Raw genomic sequence first — 6,843 nt, forward strand, 5'->3', positions numbered from 1 at the left:
TGCCACATCATACAGGCCAGTGGCTCTAGGAAAAATAACTCATCAATCACTAATGAAGAGTCACAGAAGATGCTCCTACCATGTAGGAGTAGATGCTAAAGAACAGCTGAGCAGGGGGCTGTGGTTTATTTTTAATTTTGTAAAGTATATTTGCCTTCCACATGATCCTCTCATTCTTCCTCTCCCAGCACATGTAAATAGAGACAGTGAATGGCACATTCAGGTCCCAACAGACAGAGCCACAGCACGGAGCTGCTGCAGATCGCAGTGTTTGCTGTGGTTGTCTCAGACCCACCTGCATTTCACAGAGACATCTTCCTTTTCCTCACACCCCAGGGCAAAGTCAAGTAAGAAAGTCAGCAGGGCAGCCCCACAGGCACTTTTCAGCCTGTGCTGCTTATCTTGGCTGACAGATCCATGCACAGCATGGTCCCAGACCACCACACATTTGGCCACTGAGGAAAACCTCTGGATGCAATACCCATTCCTGAGTAGAATCATGTTTCACTCCTGGAAAGATTATTGGCTAATCTACAAGGGCTCTCAAATAAAGTTTATGAGCCTGTAAATGCTCCCTGCCACGAAATGGCCCCAGGAGCCAAGGATAACCTGTGTGAGCTTTACCGCAGCCCTTTAACAGGAGCAGTGCTGGGATGTGGCACAGGCTGCTCCAAGGGGCCGGAGGGAGGGAAGCTGTGGAACAGAAGACTGAGCTCCTCTCTACAAACATCACCAGCTGCCTTCAGCCCACGAATGCCAGGGTGGCACTCAGGCCAGCTGGCAGTTGGGGTGTCCCACAGGGATGGACACTTCCCTGGAGGTATTTGGTGTCCCTGAACAAAAATCTACCACCCTCCAGTGGTCTTATGTTCTTGCCTTTCATTGCAAAAGCCAGGCAGTTGTGATAAAATTAGGACAGCTGCTGCTGACAATTAATTAGCTTCGGATAAGGTCTTGGGGGTGGCCATTGGGAAATAAATGAATGCTGCTTAAGCCAGCACTGTAAAGTCCCCCTGGCAATCTCTGCCAGACCTCACCCAGCCAGCAGGCGCCAGGCAGTAAAGCAAGGGCCCCTCCTGGCTTCTGCTTGCAGGGCTGGGTCCCCACGAGCACAGCCCAGCCCAGCCCAGCACAGCACAGCCCAGCCCAGCCCAGCACAGCACAGCCCAGCCCAGCCCAGCACAGCACAGCCCAGCCCAGCCCAGCACAGCCCAGCACAGCCCAGCACAGCCCAGCCCAGCCCAGCACAGCACAGCCCAGCCCAGCCCAGCACAGCCCAGCCCAGCCCAGCCCAGCACAGCACAGCACAGCCCAGCCCAGCCCAGCCCAGCCCAGCCCAGCCCAGCCCAGCACAGCCCAGCACAGCCCAGCACAGCCCAGCCCAGCACAGCACAGCCCAGCCCAGCACAGCCCAGCCCAGCCCAGCCCAGCCCAGCCCAGCCCAGCACAGCCCAGCCCAGCCCAGCACAGCCCAGCACAGCCCAGCACAGCCCAGCCCAGCACAGCACAGCCCAGCCCAGCACAGCCCAGCACAGCACAGCACAGCCCAGCCCAGCACAGCACAGCTCAGCCCAGCACAGCACAGCCCAGCACAGCCCAGCACAGCACAGCACAGCACAGCACAGCACAACCCAGCCCTGCACTGCACAAGGGCTGGCACTCTCTGCCAAGGGACTGCAGCTTTGTAGGTTTCTCGGTTTATTTTAGATGGATGTTTGTTCTAGTGTAGTCTAAAACACTGATGGCTCTCAGGGAAGGTGAATACCTGCCCAGCATGGCACAAACTCCACCTTCATTCTAACTTACCCTCCCCCTCACCTGTATGTATTACTTTATGCAGAAAGAGCAGAGAATGGGACTTTAGAGGTGCTTAGCACACCGAAGCCACATTTCCAGTCTCATATCTATCAAGCACTGACTGGGTCCAATGTTTCCAGTGGCTCCCCATGACACTGAAAGAGGGTAGTCTTGAATTGGATATTAGGAGGAAATTGTTTACTGTGAGGGTGGTGAGACACTGGAACAGGGTGCCAAGAGAAGCAACCTGGAAGTGTCCAAGGCCAGGCTGAGTGAGGCTTTGAGCCATCTGGTTTAGTGGAAAGTGTCCCAGCCCATAGCAGGGGAATTAGAGCTAGACTCTCTTTAAGATCCCTTCCAACCCAAACTATTCTGTAATTCTGTGCTTCTGTACTCACCAGTATTTTGTGTAAGGATCTGTCTTCCCATCTTTGAGGTCTATGGAAAATGCTTCTCACCCCAGCCACAGCCATCCGTCTGCACAACCAGTATTTGTGTTAAACATCACTGATGCATGTCCAACTGTGGTAAAGTTCCATTCTTCAGCCTCACAAGCAAAAGTACCTGTTTAATTCCTACACCTGTTTGGAGGAAAAAAAAAAAAGCCTTTCCTACTTCTGGCCCAAAACCTGACTTTTTGTGTGATTGATGTGAGACTAACTAACCCTGTTAATTTGGACATAGTAGCAACAGGGAAATTAATTGGCATGACACAAATGAAACAGAAGTGGCAGCAACTGGTCTCTGTTTTATGGACTTCGGGTAACACCATTTGAGCTTAAAATACAGTCAGCATGTGCCAATGCTGCTTCTTCCATCCAATGGATGTGGAAGAGAAAGACTTGCTTATGCAGGTATCATACCACAAGGTACAGCAGCACCAAGAGTAAATGTAGGCTAATATTCTAAGTAACAGAAGAGCTTTAACACACCTCTCAAGAACCTTATATTTTTTAAGTATGCAAATCTAATGGGCCCAAGTTGAATAAAATCAGCCAGTGGTAGGGATGGGGGAGAGAGGGGAGAGAAAAAGAAAAAAATCAAGAGAGCTAAAAATACAATTATTTTTAATAATAATTTTAAAATATTTTTTAATTTTTTAATTATACAGAGGAATTCTTATCCAGTGACTTAGTGCTGCAAAGAGGCACTGCAGTAGGCCATGCCCTGCTGTGAGAATCCATGCATTTATCTCAGCAGCATGCAATGTTTCTCCATGAGTTTGTCTGGCCTCAGCAGCCTATCGAGAGCCATAAAACGTCCTGCCTGCACCAGATGCAGGATGTGCATCCCATGGCTGTGGCCACTGCCTTACAGCCTCATAGCTCAAGAGGACAGGGATTACAAGGAGAAAGACTCATCACCTTGTCCCTCTGCCTGGGTGCAGGGCTTGTGGCATTGGCCAGCTGCTGTCCTTTCAAAGGTGCTCCAAAGGCAGGTGACATCCTCACTCTGCCCTCAAACCCTGCTCCGTGTGGGAGAAGCTGGGAAAACATTTTTTGGCTTTACACCCTGCTGTGCAAATGAGGAATAAAGCAAACTGGACCAACTATATGGAGGGGGCTTCTAACAACAGGAATCTTGAAGAAACAAACCAAGCAATGCTTTTTTTTCCCATGATGATGTTAATCCAAAAATGAGGCATGTGTGGTAGTGGCTGTAGGAGCCCTCCAGACACCATCCCATTAGACCACAAAAGGATGACTAAGTGGGAGACAGAGGGATGACTGAGCAAGGAGCAAGGCAGTTCTGTCAGGGCTTTATCGTACCACCCGTCTCTGCAGCCAGCAATTTCACACACTGTGAATGAAGTAACGTAATAAAAACATTCAGCTTTTCAGTCAAGCTGTAATTTGACTATATTTCTCTTCAAATTGAAAGAAAAAAGAAATCAATAACTGATAGGCAAGCCTCTTCTCACGGGGTAGAAATGCTTGCTATAACAACTCTACACTGGTAGTCCTCTGCACCATGGGTTTTATCACTGCCCTGGGACCCTACAACCAAGATTGGAACAGCTTTTATTCACTAGCCTGGCTTAAATTAATTAATGGAAACTCTTCTCCATAGTTACCTAGCCAAGAGGAACTCAAGAGCTGAGGTAAATTTTAAAGACACTTCCCTGCTTTCCTGGAGCCTCATTTAATGCCCATTTTCCCCCATAGTCCCAGCAACCCATCTTCCTGGAGAGCTGAGATGTCTGAGAGAGAAGCAGGTATTGGGGGAGTTTCTGGGCATCAAAAGATGGTTTAGATGTACCTGGATTCAGGTCTGGTCTGGAGGAGCTGCTCCACAGCTGTGGCTTTCCCAAAGGACACCCCAAGTCCTGCTCCATCCTGTGAGGATCAAAGCAAGCCTGAGCTCAGAAAAGTTAACCCAGTAGCAAATAAACCAGTAAAGGCCCATAGAAATGTTTTCAAATGCTAGAGACCTAATAATGAAACATTCTGTTTAGTAGACAAACATACTTGTTCCAAAGCTGTAAATTACCTCTTCAAAGAGTTCTAAAGCTCCCTGTGTCTGCCAGGGCTTGTCCTCATGCACAGGCCATGCTCTGGGCAATGAGGATCTCGCCACTGAGGGGCTGTGGCTCAGAGCAGAGGCATCTCACTCCTTAGCATTGCTGCTGCCAAGGTCAGAACGGCAACAGCCATGGTGGGGCTGAAGCTTTCAGGGCTCAGGCCTCCCCAGGTCTGCTCTGGGCTCCTCATCTTTAACACTGGCAGCAAATATTCCCAGAACTTGTGATTTTCCAGGCCCCCAAAGCTACTTCTGCCATGACTTCCAAGAGGGCAGATGGTAGCACCGGTGTGATTATTCAGTACTATTATTAGATATTTTTTCGTTAGTATTTGTGCTGCTCACCATTGGGTTCAGTTGCCCAGAGCTGGGGTGATGAAGCCCTCAGGGAAGCTCTTGCAGGACATGAGTGACCACATGAGTCTGTGTATGATGATCACACTTGTGGCACGGCTGCTGGCATCTAAGCAGTGAGCAGTGAATACGCTGTCACTTCCACTGCCACCAGCACAATTTTTGTTTGTCATACTTTTCCTACCCAAGGCATGTCACTGCCTTCAGGATTCCCCAGCCCTTCCCTGAGTGGTTTCAGTCTCTCAGGAGGTGGCTGGTGTGCCACAGCAATCTGCCTTCAATTAATCTCTCAAAACTGCCTGTGAAGCAGCAAACAGCCCATCCCATCCTGGAGACCCTCCATGGCAGAGGCCAGCAGTGGTGACCGTCATTGGCACACAATGGGCCCTGGACAGACCTGCAGACACAGCCCAGGGGCAGAGCCTGGACAACCTCCTGCATGGTAAGGCCATAAGCTGTGAAAAGGATTCTTGCATTTCCTCATAAAACAACACAAGTATAATGTCTTCAGAACCATGTCTGTGGGCTAAGGAATAGTGATGGGGAGGCAGATTTTCTCTGAAACTCTCAAGTTCAGCTTAGCCTGCACTGCCAGAGGCATTTGTCAAAGTATTTGGATGTTGAGACTTGTTCTTAACACTTCTCTTGGATCTGCTCATTGACAAGAAAAAAAAAAAAAAGAACCAAACAAAAACCACCAACTCCTCTGGTATTCATCCAGAGCCTCCAGTGTGATTTTGGGAGCCTCTTCACTAAAAGAAGTAACTTATGGATGACCTAAAAGAGAGCCTTGTTTGAGGGGCTTATAAAAACCACACCAGCCTCATGAGCATGCAGCTCCCTCTGAGCCCAGACTGGGGCAAGCAAACAAGGTTCTGGTCAGCATCTGCCCCAGTCTGACAGGCCAGTGCTTCACTGCAGGCCTTTCCTCTGACTCTGGCACTGCACACTGGGATCAGCAAGAGCCAAGTCCAAGCCAGGCAGGACTTCAGCCTGAGCTGCAGCTGGAAGGGCACAGCAGCACCCTGCCAGCCATCACACAGAGTGGGCAGAGCAGCGACCAGCAGAGCTGCTTACGGCATCCCAGTGGTCTAATTTTGGTAGGAGTAGGAGTAGAATAAGACATTTAGGAGAGAGTTTCAAGGATAGCCTTTGAGCAGATCACATCCAGCTGTCACTGTGCTGGCACAGATTTTTTTCTGACATTCACTGAGCACCAGAGGGACAGAGTCCAAAGTCGGTCCCTGCTGGTGAAGTCATGGAAAAATCCAAAGTAACTTTCCATCAGTCTGTTGATCTTCTTTCATTATCTGCTGGTGAGAACCTCCCCCTGCCTCCGCAGCAAGAGGCATTTCCTAAAGGAACAGGCAAGACCTTGGAACAAGCCCCAAGGATGGCCTGTCCCCATGGCAGGAGTCAACACCTCACCCTTAATGCCAGGCAGTTCTCTGTGTCAGCTCTCCTACTCCTACAAGCTCACTAGAGATGCTGCAGCAGTGATGGGAGGACATTCCCAGAGTAACAATAACCAACAGTGCTACAGCACAAAACAGCATCGATGATACAGATTTGTTCTTGTGAGCCCATCAGCAGCCACACCAGAGCCAATGCAGTGATGAATGGTGCTGGCCAAAGCAATAGAAGGAGGAGGACATTTCCCAGGTAAGCCCTTCAAGCATATTTGTAAAAAAGGATCTGCAGGGCAGGAGCCTCCAGTCAGCAGCACTCTGCAAGAAGCTGCAATATTGGCGGCACTGCTGCCTGTCATGGAAATCTCATGTCTGTCATTCATAAATCCTTTTGTTTCGTTCGAAGGGTCAAAATTCAACAGGGAATTCCCCAGCCGGCCCATGTGAGTACACTCAAACAGCCAAATGCCAAAGTTACTGTTTAAAGCAGAAATGTGTGCTCCACACTGGCCAAAACCAGCCATTCCTGAGATTTACGTGCGTTTCAAGCTGAAAAAACTTTAGCTAAAGTAAGCAGAGCACAGTTCTATGCTCAGGGCAGCCTTTGTTTCCTAGAGGCAGATTATGTACGATGGGAGGGGACCGCTGCCCATCTGTGCCCAGGCTGTACTGCTGCTGTCATCTGTGCCCCGCCGTCGGAAGCAGGGCAAGGCAGCAGCTGCCGGCAAACCAGGAACAATGTCTCTTAACAGCAATATTACAG

This window comes from Vidua macroura, chromosome 1 (assembly GCF_024509145.1).
Source record: "Vidua macroura isolate BioBank_ID:100142 chromosome 1, ASM2450914v1, whole genome shotgun sequence".
In the NCBI taxonomy this organism is placed as follows: Eukaryota; Metazoa; Chordata; class Aves; order Passeriformes; family Viduidae; genus Vidua; species Vidua macroura.